Source organism: Tenrec ecaudatus, chromosome 3, assembly GCF_050624435.1.
Source record: "Tenrec ecaudatus isolate mTenEca1 chromosome 3, mTenEca1.hap1, whole genome shotgun sequence".
Classification (NCBI taxonomy): domain Eukaryota; kingdom Metazoa; phylum Chordata; class Mammalia; order Afrosoricida; family Tenrecidae; genus Tenrec; species Tenrec ecaudatus.
In genome coordinates, this window is record NC_134532.1 from 154045850 (window position 1) to 154060854 (window position 15005).

General features: G+C 43.8%; 1 pseudogene; it reads right to left on the reverse strand.

Moving 5' to 3' along the window:
- Nucleotides 1–13910: 13910 nt before the first annotated feature.
- Nucleotides 13911–14632, reverse strand: LOC142442420 (general transcription factor IIF subunit 2 pseudogene; annotated as a pseudogene).
- Between the last annotated feature and the right edge of the window lie 373 nt (nucleotides 14633–15005).

Here is a 15005-nt window from a genome sequence, read left to right on the forward strand (position 1 = left end):
GCTGTCCTTGGAAGCCGTGTTCAACATCACATGTTTCTGCGCATTTTTCCTGGGCAGGTAACAACATGTCACAGCCACATGCTGTTCTCTGAAATTGGTCTTCACAAAAAACAAAGCTCGAGTGGCAGTGCTTTTATGAAAAAATTCACTGTGACATGAGAGAACCTTCCCAGGTAATGCAACTGGGTGCCCCAATTCATTACGAGATGCTGAATGCTCTTGTAGTGGGAAGAATAGGTACTAGGAAAGCTCCGTCCAGTGGAACTTTTTCCATTTTTTTTGTTGTTGTCGGGGGAATACCCCCTCTTGTGATCGAACTGCTGACTTGCAGTATGGACGGCCAGCAAAGACTAGTCTCTGGGGAGGGACTTCTGTTTGGTAAAGGAGATGGCCAGAGAGAGGGAAGATCCCCTCCAGGATTGGATGGACAATGGACTCAAACAATTAGGATGCTGGCCTGGGACTGGGCAGTGGTTGTTTGGTTCTGTTGTGCTTAGGGTTCTTATGGATTGGAAATGACTGAGTGGCACCTCGCAGGAACACTAAGAACAATATAATTCATTGGAGATTGCAGTTAGGTAGGTCTGGGATCAGTTTGTAAAACCCAAACCTGGACCCTAGATTCTCTCTTTAGGCTACTAGAAAATTCTAATGTTTCTGACTTATTACTACAATTTTCATCATCTCTTTGTCTATATCCAACTCTTCAGATTAACTTTTAGATCCATCATTTCATAAATAAAATTTTAGCTCAATCAAAGAGAAATTCTCACCCAGACATGAATGATACTCCCCCTAAGGCTCAAACTGCACTCAGCTTTTAAAAATAATATATTGTTTCCTCCTACATTTATGATTCAGTAGAGAAATAAAATTAATCAGAGTGAGTGCTGTATCTAATGTATCCTCAGCACTCACATAAAGTGCATTTATAGATAAAAAGTCAGATATTGAAGTGTCCTTCAGGAACTATGTTGTAAATCTTCTGATACAGTTGTGATATTCATTCAGGGAACGTGTGAGGAAGTTTCTTATTTCGTTCCTTGTTACTTATGGTATCTTGATCAAGAAAAGGACTTTTTACCCACAGGTCTGTTTGCCTGGGAAGATGAGGGACACTTTCCTCTTGGAGAAAAGAACTTTGCATTTCAGGCAGTTGATCTTCAGGAACCAGCACTGAAAAAACAAACACCTTCCCTTGCCCCCAACTCTCAGAGTCCTCAAGGCAATTCTGACTCACAGCGATCCTATAGGACAAAGAACTGCCCCGGAGGTTTCTTAGATTATAAATCTTTAGGGAAGTAGACAGCCCGTCTTCTCCCTGGAGTGGTTTTAAACTGCTGATCTTGCATTTAACAGCCCACTCTGCTACCACGCTCCTCCGGAACTCACTGCCATCAAGTAATTGGCAACGCAGAAAGGCCCTAGAGGACAGGCTAGGTCTGCCCCTGGGAGCACCCGAGATTGGAACTCTCCGAGAGTAGAAAGTCCCATTCCCCCCACGCAACGTCTGCTGGTTCAAACAGCTGATCTTGCAGTTAGTTAGCAGCCTAACTTAATGTAACCCTCTCAGAGTGGGACTTTTAATTATTTTCCAGCCTTCGATGATGCCTCCTTTTGTCTTGTGGAGGCTACCAGGCTTACTCTTCTGTGTTCTTTGTATACTATGTTGATACTAATATACTAACAGTATAGCTGGCAAATTACAATAAGACAGTGAAGTACATTTTGTGACATTTGCTGATACCTTAAAATCCCAGATTTTTAGGTCTCAGTTTTCTTTTCTTTTTGAAAAAAAACCTTTCTATTGTAAATTGGGTGAAGATTTACAAAGCAAATCAGTTTCTCTGGTCTTTTAAGAAGATTCAGCCAACCTTCAACAAAATAACAGAAATTCTATATTAGATTAAAGTTTGCACTTTAGCGAGGCTGCCACTAGGAGGGGCCTTTACCATGTGGTAAAAATGCATTCAAACACTTCTTGCTCTTGGTCATACATCATCTATTTCTGAGGCCAAAATTAAAACGGAAATGGTCATACATTTGTAAAAACATGAACATGTCTCAGAGTTTAATAGACTTCTCAGATATAATTTGGTCATCTTTTATCAACATTTTATAATAGTTTCTCTTACCAAACAAAAATGTCTGGACCTTTTTGCTTAGGAAGTTTAATTACACTATTTGTAAGCTAGAAGTTAGTCCCATGTGTACATAGTCCTCATATATATTCTACTGTTTATTGATGTGAATTTTGATAGCCGGGCACCATCAGCTTTCTTCACCACGTTTGCTTATACACACGTCTGTCTTCAGTGATCATGTTGGGAAGGTGGTTATCATGGAATGACTGTTTAGCTGGGCAAGGTGCTATTGTATTAAGGAAGTGTGCGTGAGGAGGCCCAATGTCCACCTGCTACCCTACTACTAAACCTACAAATATATGCACATAGGTCTCTTCCCCCATAATCATAAATATACTTAGATATGTACATGTCTGTATTTAGGCTTCTATGTATGCCCTTTACCTCCTACTCCTTTCCTCTATTTCCTTACGCTTTCCTCCTGTCCCACTACCATGTTCAGCCTTCATTCTGGTTTCAGTAATTCCTCTCAGTTACCTTGCCCTTGGTCACTCCGTACCAGTCCTCCCATCCCCTCCCTGCCACTGAGTTTGAATGATGTGTTGTTCCCTTGTCCCTGGGTTGGTCAACACCTCCTCCCTTCCCCTACCTCCCACACTCTCATGTCCCTCTGGGACCATTGGTCCCGTTATTTTCTTCTCACATTGTTTGTCCAGCCTATCTTGTCTAGGTGGACCTGCTGATATAGTAATATGCGCATACAAATGCAGATGGCTTTGACAGCACCCAAGTGGCACATAAGAACATGGCATCGACAACAGCAACACCGACACGCTGATAGACAAAAAAGCCACTGACATACAACATTTACAAGAGAAAAAAAAAAGAAAAAGACAGCAAAAAAAAATTCTGTTAGTTTGAGGTCTGTGTGTTGGCCTTTAGGAGTGTTTTCCGGATGAGTCTGGTGGGGTGCCACGTCCTGGCCCCAAAGTCCATCCTTTATACTCCCTCGGGACCTCTTTGCTCTGCTTCCCCCGCTGCTCCATTGCACGCCCCCAGTGTTTGCCTCAGTGTGGTGGGGTCAGCTCAGTCGCACATCCCCCACTCCGTTCTTCCTCCTTCCTTTGCTTCAGCTTCCTTCTGGGTGTGGTGTGGTAGGTCAGTTCCTTTCCCACACCAGATGATCTATTTTCATTTTCTGTAGTATTCCCTTTGATTGTAGGGGTACGGCTAATTCTGGATGGGGCCAGCATATGGTTCAGTCTCTTTGTGTAATCCTCTGTACTTTCATTGCCCTCCTAGTTTGGTAAGTCATGGTGGGGTCCGTATGCATGTTCCAGTTCTGTGGGAACACAACCAACACTCTCCCCCGGGTGGGTTAGTGCCCTGTTCCCCCCATACCATCCACTCGGATTCTCCCCATCCCAGTTCTCCCTTCCCCTTCTTTATGCTGGGCTCTCATATACCTCCCTTGGTGTGGCCTGCCCTCCCTCCAACTATCTATGCTTCTACCCGTTTATTGTGAGATAGGTGTTTATTCTTCTATTCCTGGCGTGCTGGTTGTACTTACCTCAGGGGACTCATGTTATACCTGTCCTTTTGAGTTTGGCATACCTCGCTTAACATTATTATTTTTATATCTTACGCTGACTGTCTCCCTTCTGTTGTTTGTTCCCCTGGAGGGGTGTGCGTGGTTATGTGTCAATCACTGTGATTGGTTTCCCCTTCCTCCCCTCCTCTCCCCACTTTCTGCCTGCCCTCCTGGTATGGCTACTCCCATTGCTGTTCCTGGATTTCATGTGTCGTGAGCTATTATGTCTTATCTGTACCTGTGCATACACTCCGGTCTAGCCATTCCGGTCTAGCCACAGTAAGGGCAATACTAGGGTCATGATAGTGAGGGGTGAGGAAGCCTCAAGGAACTAGAGGAGTATTGTGTGTTTCATCTGTGCTTTCCTGCACTCAGATTGACAGATCCCTTCCCTGTGACCCTCTGTGAGGGGATGTCTCATTGTCTACAAATGGGCTTTGTGTCTCTCTCTGACCCCCCTCATTCTCAACCATATATTTTTCTAGTTTGTTTTGGGTCTTCTCATGCCTTTTACCTGGTCCCGGCAATACCTCATGAGCTCACAGGCTGGTGTGCTTCTTTCATGTGGGCTTGTTGCTTCTCTGCTAGCTTGTGGCTTATTTAACTTCAAGCCTTTAAGACCCCAGACGCTATACCTTCTGATAGCCAGGTACCATCCATTTTCTTCACCACATTTGCTTATGCACCCACTTTGCTTTAGCAATTGTGGCGGGAGGGTGAGCATCACATAATGCTGGTTGTTAAAACAAAGTATTTTTTCATTGAGGGAAGACATCAGCAGAGGCCTGAAGTCCATCTACAACCTCAGTGTATTGCCATAGTACATGACCTCTATTTTTAATGAATTAATGTATTAACATATGTATACACCTATGGTTATACCTTTGATTATTCCTCTGTTTCCTTTCATTTTTTTCCTGCCCTACCACTATTCTTGCCCTACTTCTGCCTTTTAGTAATTCCTCTTAGCTAGATTGCTATTGCTCCAACATTGCCAGGATATCATGTCCTCGTTGTTGTTGGTTTTAATTCCCTACCTGTTCCCTGTCTATGGTGTTTGCTCACCACTCCATTCTCCTAACTCCTTCTCCCCCTAGTTCATCGGTCCTGTTGCTTTCTTTTCCAGCTTGCTTCCCATGCCTATCTTATGTAAATCGGCAACCCAACAATAACAAAGACCAAACAAAAGAAAACAAAAGACTGAAAGAGGAACAAAAAGAAAAAAATCCCAAACAAACAACAAAAAAGACATAATTCCAGGTCTCTTCGCTGACCTTTAAAACTGTCTCTCCACTGGTCCTGGGGAATTCTGGGAGCTGCCCTCCTGGCCTGACATCTATTTTGGGGCTCTTCAGAGGCTTTGTGCCTTTTCTTTGCTCCCTCTGCTGTTCTGTTATGTTCCCTTCTTGGTTAGTCCTGCTGTGGGGGGTTCACACTGGACCAAAATTTAATGAAAGATATGGACATATTTTATTGTCAGTTTGATAAACAAAAATGTAATTACAGAATCTGGACAAGAAACACACATTTAAGCTACAGTAAGGATTAAATTGATCTAAGTAATGAAGTTAATTGGATGCACAAGACCTTTTTTTAAAAGATTTACAAAGCAAGGATGTTATTTTGAGAACTTAGGTGCACTTGATCAGAGCCATGGTATTTTCAATGGCCTCATGTGTATGTGAAAGTTGGACATTGAATAAGGAATATTGAAGAAGAATTGATGCATTTGACTTATGGTATATGGCGAAGAATGGTGAAAGTACCATTGACTGCCAAAAGACCAAGCAAGTCTGTCTTGGGACAAGTGCAACCAGAATGCTCCTTAGAAGTGAAGAGGATGAGACTCTACCTCTACATGTGGTACATGGTATCTAGCCCTTGGAAAAGGACATCATGCTTGGTAAAGTACAGGCCTAGCAAAATAAAGGAAGGCCCTGCACTAGATGAACTAACACAGCACTGGCAACAATGGGCTCAAACGTAAGAACTATCGTGAGGAAGGCACACCATAAGCCATGTTTCATTCTGTTTCCCATAAGGCCATTATAAGTTGGAACTGACTATATGGCATCTGACAACAACCAAAGCCCTGGTAGTGTAGTGGTTACAGGTTGGGCTGTGATCCGCATGGTTGGCAGTTTGAAACCACCACCAGCTCTTTGGGAGAAAGACTGGACTTTCGACTCCCATAAGCAATTACAGTCTTGGAAATTCACAAGGGGTTATTATGAGTCAGCATTGACTGGATGGCAGTGAGTTTAGTTTTTGGTTTGGGCAACAACAAAAAAGTAAATTAACCCCTTTGTATAGAAACTAATACACATATATTTATAGGTTAAGAATTAAGGTAGCAGACAGACTTTGGACCTCTACTCAAGGCCTCCCTTAAGAACACTTAAGGACTTCATAAACAAGAACACTTTGTTCTAATAACCTGGTACTCTTTGATACTCACCTTCCCAAGACGATTGCTGAAGACAAAATGGGTGTCTAAGCAAATGTGGTAAAGAGAGCAGATGGTACCTGGCTATCAAAAGATATAGCATCTGGGGTCTTAAAGGTTTGAAGCTAAACAAGCAGCCACCTATCAGGGAAGCAAATAAGCCCACATGGAAGAAGCATACTAGTATGTGTGATCATGAGGTGTTGACTAGATCAGGTATCAGGCATCAAAAGATGCAAAACAAAACTATATTGTTGGAGTGAAGACCCAAAGCTGATCCATAGACAAAGTGTTATAAGGAAGGGATGATTCAACCAAGGTGCACTATAGCACTAGCAAAGCACACATCATTCCTCTAGTTCATGAATGCCACCCCCCACTACACACACACACACACACACACACATACACACACACACACACACACACACACACATACTACCATGACCCAGTTCTACCTTACAAATCTGGTTAGATCAAAGAAAACACTTTGGTATAGGCAAGAGCTCTCGACACATGGAATTCAGGACAGATAAACCCCTCAGGAGCAGCAGTGGGAGAAGCAATATCATGAGGGTAGGGGATGGTAGGGAAGGAGGGAGGGGGTGAAAGGGGGAACCCCTCTAAAGGTTGGATATATAGCCCCCCTCACCAATGGGATGAATAACAGAAATGTGGGTGAAGGGAGACAACAGACAGTGCAAGATACGAAGTAATAATACAATAAATAATTGATCAAGGATTCACAGGGTCGGGGTGGAGGGAGCGGGTAAAAGAGGAGCTTATACCAAGGGTTCAAGTAAAAAAATTTTGAAAATGATGATGGTAACATAGGTACAAACATGCTTGATACAATTGATGTATGGATGTTATAAGAGCCGTAAGAGCCCCCCAATAAAATTATTTTAAAAATTAACCCCTTTGTTTGAAGAATGAAGAAAATGAATGCTCAGAGGTATTGAATGCCATCTTCGCCATGCTTAGCTGATGGACAGCAGAGCTGACAGAAATGTCAATCACCATGTAGACCTCTTTTTTTGGTCAGTCTCAGAGTCCAGGAGAAATGAGGAATTTCCAAACACATACTGGAAGATTTGCCACTGGAAGATTTTATTAGTTAGTAAGATCTAAATGTAATCACCAGTATCCTTAGTAGCATTGACAGGAAATAAAACTGCCCCAACATCCCTAATCAGCTTTATTTTTACATGTTATGTAGATACTTTTTATTCTTCCACAGACTAAATCACAGTTATTCCAGGAAATATTTTTCAAACTTAACATTGAGACAATAGTTAGGTATTCTTGACTTTCAAACACATTAAAATAAACAGGTATAATAAATACCAGCCATGCCATCTACACCATTCATGTTCCATAAAACAGTGCCAGGGTCCTTGTTTGTGTTTAGCTGCCAGATTTCACACATTGTCACTCACTTCAAATCAACTGTGGGTAGATTTGTTTTCCCTTCAGAATTCAGTTTCATTTAATATCAGAAGATGATTATGAAAAATTGCACCCCCACCAGGCACCTATCCGCTGCTGACTGGCTCTGCATTGTTCATTTGGAGAGACCTAATTTTATTTCAGGAGAATAAAAAGTTAGAGTGGTGGAAACTCACTAGGCCAGCTCTGTTCTCTCCTGCAGCATCGGCATGAGTCAGCGTGGACTTGAGAGCACTGTCTTTTATTATTTGTTTGAAAATTTTATCTGTTCATGTTTTTAGGATTAGATCATTGAGTGAGTATTTTTATTGTGGGTACAATATAGGGACCATGTAGACGCTAACAATTAGACAGAAGTCAATGGTTGCTGACCCACGTAGTGCTATTTCTTTATGTAATAGCTCTCTTTCCTCAATTGGTCATTTTGAGAGTCTCCATGAAATGATTTTTTTGTTTTGTTCTATGAAGTTATCTTGAACATCGATGGGTTGCTTTGTTAATATGGCATGCAGAGTAAGTGGAAAGATTTGAGTATAACTATGATTTCACTTTCAGATAGGAAATAAGAGTAAAAGTGATAGTTTGGTATCTATACATCGCATCTAAAAAAATCACCATCCATATTCACTAAGTTTTTTAAATAGGTCACCAAGAATGGAAAAAACCTTCTTTACATAAGTTTTGATGACTGTGGAAATTGGTTCTTGAGTTTCAGGAGCAGCTGAGAAATCAAGTGTGGTTGTGGGGAGAGCTGTAGCTTTGGAAGACTCGGGAGTAGTTGGGGAAGGATTAGGTGTGGTAGATAAAACAGGGGTAGCTGGAGGTGGCTCTGTAGAAGGTTGTGACGTGGATGTGGTTTGGGAAGGTGTAGGTGAAGTGGTCATGGGAGGCTGTGTTGTTGTGATTGGGGAAGCTGTACTGGAAGTGGCTGTGGAGAGCTGTGTTGTGCTGATTGGGGAAGTTGTAGGTGAAGTGGTTGTGGAAGGCTGTGTTGTGTTTGGGGAAGTTGTAGGTGAAGTGGACATGGAAGGCTGTGTTGTGCTGGTTGGGGAAGGTGTAGATGAAGTGGTTATGGTTGACTGTGTTGTTGTGGTGCTTGGGGAAGGTATAGGTAAAGTGGTCGTGGAAGAGTGCATTGTGGTTGGGGAAGGTGTAGGTGAAGTGGTTGTGGAAGGTTGAGTTGTGGTAGTTGGGGAAGGTGTAGGTGAAGTAGTCGTGATCAACTCTGTTGTTGTAGTTGGGGAAGATGTAGGTGAAGTGGTTGTGGAGAGCTGTGTTGTGTTTGGGGAAGTTGTAGGTGAAGTGGTTATGGAAGGCTGAGTTGTGGTAGTTGGGGAAGGTGTAGGTGAAGTAGTCGTGATCGACTCTGTTGTAGTTGGGGAAGATGTAGGTGAAGTGGTTGTGGAGAGCTGTGTTGTTGTGTTTGGGGAAGCTGTAGGTGAAGTGGTTGTGGAAGGCTGTGTTGTGTTTGGGGAAGATGTAGGTGAAGTGGTTGTGGAAGGCTGTGTTGTTTTGGGGGAAGGTGTAGGTGAAGTGGACATGGAAGGCTGTGTTGTGGTTGGGGAAGGTATAGATGAAGTGGTTATGGTTGACTGTGTTGTTGTGGTGCTTGGGGAAGGTATAGGTAGAGTGGTGGTGGAAGACTGCATTGTGGTTGGGGAAGGTGTAGGTGAAGTGGCTGTGGAAGGTTGAGTTGTGGTAGTTGGGGAAGATGTAGGTGAAGTAGTCGTGATCGACTCTGTTGTAGTTGGGGAAGATGTAGGTGAAGTGGTTGTGGAGAGCTGTGTTGTGTTTGGGGAAGGTGTGGGTGAAGTGGTCATGGAAGGCTGTGTTGTGTTTGGGGAAAGTGTAGGTGAAGTGGTTGTGGAGGGCTGTGTTGTGTTTGGGGAAGGTGTAGGTGAAGTGGTTATGGTTGACTGTGTTGTTGTGGTGCTTGGGGAAGGTATAGGTAGAGTGGTTGTGTAAGACTGCATTGTGGTTGGGGAAGGTATAGGTGAAGTGGTCGTGGTTGACTGTGTTGTTGTAGTGGTTATGGAAGTTGTAGGTGAAGTGGTTGTGGAAGGCTGAGTTGTGGTAGTTGGGGAACGTGTAGGTGAAGTGGTTATGCTTGACTGTGTTGCTGTGGTTGGGGAAGCTGTAGGTGAAGTGGTTGTGGAAGGCTGTATTATTGTGGTGTTTGGGGAACTTGTAGGTGAAGTGGTCATGATTGGCTGTGTTGTTGCGGTTGGGGAAGGTGTAGGTGAAGTGGTTGTGGAGGGCTGTGTTGTGGTATTTGGGGAAGTTGTAGGTGAAGTGGTTGTGGAAGACTGTGTTGTGGTGGTTGACAAAGTTGTAGGTGAAGTGGTAGTGGAAGACTGTGCTGTTGTCGTGGTGGGGGAAGTTGTAGGTGAAGTGGTCGTGGTTGGCTGTGTTGTGGAAGGCTGTGTTGTGGTGGTTGGGGAAGGTGCAGGTGAAGTGGTTGTGGAAGGCTGTGTTGTGGTGGTTGGTGAAGTGGTCGTGGTTGGGTGTGTTGTGGTGGTTGGGGAAGGTGCAGGTGAAGTGGTCGTGGTTGGCTGTGTTGTGGTGGTTGGGGAAGGTGCAGGTGAAGTGGTCGTGGTTGGCTGTGTTGTGGTGGTTGGGGAAGGGGGAGGTGAAGTGGTTGTGGTTGGCTGTGTTGTGGTGGTTGGGGAAGGTGTAAGTGAAGTGGTCGTGGAAGGCTGTGTTGTGGTGGTTGGGGAAGGTGCAGGTGAAGTGGTTGTGGTTGGCTGTGTTGTGGTGGTTGGGGAAGGTGCAGGTGAAGTGGTCGTGGTTGGCTGTGTTGTGGTGGTTGGGGAAGGTGCAGGTGAAGTGGTCGTGGTTGGCTGTGTTGTGGTGGTTGAGGAAGGTGCAGGTGAAGTGGTCGTGGTTGGCTGTGTTGTGGTGGTTGAGGAAGGTGCAGGTGAAGTGGTCGTGGTTGGCTGTGTTGTGGTGGTTAGGGAAGGTGCAGGTGAAGTGGTCGTGGTTGGCTGTGTTGTGGTGGTTGGGGAAGGGGGAGGTGAAGTGGTTGTGGTTGGCTGTGTTGTGGTGGTTGGGGAAGGTGTAAGTGAAGTGGTCGTGGAAGGCTGTGTTGTGGTGGTTGGGGAAGGTGTAGGTGAAGTGGTTGTGGTTGGCTGTGTTGTGGTGGTTGGGGAAGGTGCAGGTGAAGTGGTCGTGGTTGGCTGTGTTGTGGTGGTTGGGGAAGGTGCAGGTGAAGTGGTCGTGGTTGGCTGTGTTGTGGTGGTTGGGGAAGGTGGAGGTGAAGTGGTTGTGGTTGGCTGTGTTGTGGTGGTTGGGGAAGGTGTAGGTGAAGTGGTCGTGGTTGGCTGTGTTGTGGTGGTTGGGGAAGGCTTGGTTGCTGTTGTAACTACCAAGGGTTTGATATTAGTTTTTTCAGTAAGAGAATTCACAACTTTAGATCTGTGTCTAATCGTTCTAACAGGTCTTCGTGTAACCCTAACTATCTTGTGGCGTTTATTAGGTCTAAAGGGTATAAATGGATATTTAAGTTTAGGGAATTGTCCAAGATGAAAATCGGAAGAACTGCTTGCTGACAGGTCAGATTTCTGTTTTTGGAGAACATTTCTTCTGGGATATCTTGCAATGACTCTAGAGCCTTCACTTAGCTGTAGAAAAGGAAGGAAAAGTAAGAATTGAAAACAAAACAAAACAAAACGTTGACTAGACCAGTGATGGAAACCTTTTTTAGGGTCAAGTGTCATTTGGATATTTATAATGTAATTCCTGGGCCATACAAAATTATCAACTTCAAAATTTCCTTTTACATTTAGTCAAATATTTAATGAATTCACCCTTAAGGTAATTTCTAGCACTGGTTCTCTTAGATGAGGTGTGTGATACTAGCTGGCATTGATGATTTTTTGGAGTTTACACAACCTGAGGACTAGATGTTTTCCATCTCTGGACAAGGAGATTATTGTTGACCACGAAAAACTAAACCAGTATTTAGTGGAGTGGGAGAGATAGAAACCAGATGGCAATGAGTTGAGTGATTATCTCCCTAGTTTAATTATTTTCTGGTTTTTTTTCCTTTACAAAGATCAACTCTTTACCCCTTTAAAATGTATTTGGAGATTTTTTTTTTGCATGCCTTCACTCCAGATCTGTGTTCTCTCAGCTCCTCGGAGATACAAGGACAGAGAGTTCTCATTTAGATAATAGTTCTTAATTTTACAAGTGAAAATTTAATATTTCAAAAGAAACCCATTCTTGACCCTGTAACCTCTAGCTGCATCATGAATAATCTGGCTTAATACAAGTCTATAAATAAATTTGTTCATCTCAAAAAAAACTCTTTGGAAGCTTTACATGAATTAGTGGTTTCAGGAGAAAACGAGGGGTGAGGGGAAAAGGGTGAAGCACATCCTGGCCCTCCAAGCCCTGAGGACACTATTTCTGCTCAGAGCATCCAATGCAGAGAGAGGACCAGAGAGCCGGCCCCTCCACGAGACACGGCATTCCTCGCTGACCCACAGCACCACAGGAGACAACACTGGAGACACAGGCAGGAATTGTGCCTGCCCTGAACCCACCACACCAAGGTGAGATGCTGGGGCATGTAACAGAGCAACAAGGGGATCAGAGCCATGAAGTCCCCAGGGAACACCAAAAATAGACTGTGGGGCTAGGGCATGGGACCCCATCAAATAAGACTGGAAAATACTTCTAAAGGACAGCAAATATACCTTGAACTATTTATAGGCTTTTCTTTTTTGTCGTTGTCCTTGTAGCCATTGTTTTATTTTCTATTTTTGCTTTGTTGTGCTCCGTCTTGTGTTTGTGCATATTGTTGTCCCTACATGTCTATCTGGATGGTATAGGCAGAATAAACAAGCCAGAGGAGAAAACAATGGGACGACAGTTCTGGAGGCACATGGGAGAGGAGGAGTTGGGGGGAAAGGAAGTGGATGTTAATAAACCCAGGGACAAGGGAACAACAAGTGACTGAAAATTGATGGCAAGGAGGGTGTAAGAGGTCTGGTAGGACTTGATCAAGGGCAATGTAATGGAGAGGAATGACTGAAACTCAAATGAAGGCTGAACATGATAGTGGGACAAGAGGAAAGTAAAAGGAAACAGAGGAAAGAGCTAGGAGTTAAAGGGCATTTATAGAAGTCTAAATACAGGCATGGACATATATAAATATATTTATATATGACGATGGGGAAATAGATCTATGTACATATATAGGTTTAGTATTAAGGAAGCAGATGGACATTGGGCCTCTGCTCAAGTACTCCCTCAATACAAGAACACTTTGTTCTAATAATCCAGCACTCTGGGATACTCACCTTCCTGACACAACTGCTGAAGACAATGTGGGTGCATAAATAAATGTGGTGACGAAAGCTGATAATGCCTGACTATCAAAAGATATAGCATCTGGGGTCTTAAAGGCTTGAAGGTAAACACGCGGCCATCTAGGTGAGAAACAATAAAGCCCACATGGAAGAAGCACACCAGCCTGTGTGATCATGAGGTTTCAATGGCAACAGATATCAGCCATCAAAGACCCAGAGCTAAAAATCATAATGCAAATGAAGGGGGTAGTGCGGAGTGGAGGCCCAAAGCCAATGTGCAAGCAATTGGACATCCCCTTACAGAAGGGTCGTGGGGAGAAGACGGGCCAGTCAACGTGCAGTGTAGCACTGATAAAACATACAGCTTTCCTCTGGTTCTTTGATGCTTCCTCCCCACCACTATCATGACCCTAATTCTACCTTACAAGTCTGGCTAGACCAGAGCATGTACATAGGTACAGATAAGAGCTGGATACACAGGGAATATAGGACAGATAAACTCATTGGGATCAATAATGAGAGTAGCCATACCAGGAGGGTTAGGGGAAGGTCGGGGGAGAAAAGGGGAACTGATTACAATGACCTACCTATAACCCCCTCCCAGAGGGATGGACAACAGACAAGGGGGTGGATGGAGACATCAGACAGTGCAAGACATGAAAAAAAAATTTGTAAATTATCAAGGGTTCATGATAGAGGGAGGGAGAGGGAGGAAAGGGTAAAATGAGTAGCTGATACCAAGGGCTGGAGCAGAAAGCAAATATTTTGAGAATGATGATGGCAACAAATGAACAAATGTGCTTGACACTATGGATGGATGTATAGATTGTGATTAGAGTTGTATGAGCCCCCAACAAAATGATTAAAAACAAAAGAATTAGTAGTTTAAAAAAATTTTTTAAAACTAGAGGAATTAAGGAACCAGCCATGTAACCCCTATTAACAGATGGTGCTCCAGGCTTTCAGTCTCAAGGCTGGCCCGGGAGCACTCTGTAGTTGCCTGCTCTGTGTCCTGAGAAGGCTTCTCAAGCACTCTTCTCTTGCACTTGATAATGTCTGTATACTGGTCTCAGCGCCCATGTATTTCTGTGTGTTCCTTTTACATTTTGCACATCAATTTCTAGTAAGATTTCCTTCAGGCAGACCACAGGCTGTTTTGGGTTGTCCACCAAGTCCTTAAAATTGTAATATTGATACTTCTCAAAAGCAGAAAGCCCGTGTTCAGAACATATGGTTTATCTCCCCAGTACCCCTTCTTTCTCTTTTCTTCCCTACTCAATATTGCACGCATGGTTAGAAACGGGCTCATAACTGGCTGTTACAATTTGTCCAGCTGAAGGGAGAGTTGGAACATCCTTCTATTTTCACTTTCTGTAATCTCATGTAACTTTCACGGGCAGCAGGTCGGCATCCAGCTCTTTGCACCACTATTATTTCCCATGAAAGTTTATCTGATGAGCCTTCAATAAATACCGTTAAAGCCTGTCCCCCAACATTTTGCATGACAAATAAGGGTGCTGACTGAAGCCAGGTTTTTGCCAATATCATGAATATTTGCAAGGTCCTCTTTCAAGGTAAACGACATCACACCCCTCCCTTGAGGCTTGGCAATCTGCATTTCCAACGCTGCCTCTTTTGTTTGTTTGTCTCTTTTTGCCTATTGTTGGGACAAGTCTTTAGGAACCTTGCAGAGCTTCATTCCCGAGTTCTGTTGGGCACTGGTCAGCTGCACTTCACGCTCAGCCATGAGTCTGTTGCCCATGCGTGTCTGCGGGTTTGTGCGCGGAGAGAGGCCTGTGGGACACATGTGCCAAGCAAAGGGTGACACGTGGAGTATGGTGGACTCTGAAGAGTTGTCATAGTTCACTTGCCAGGAGACGGGAAATCTCTAGTTTCATTAAATTTCTAGAAAGACTTGCTATTGGTGAACCTTCTTTTGTTAAATGTTTGCTTCCTAGCTATGGAAATATCCCTGTGAACTTGAGCTTGGTTGCTGTTGTTAGGTGCTATGGAGTGGTTCCAACTCATTGTGACCCTGTGCGCAACAGAACAAAACCCTGTCCAGTCCTACGCTGCCCTTGTGATTGATCCTACGCCTGAACCCATGTTGCAGCTGTGGT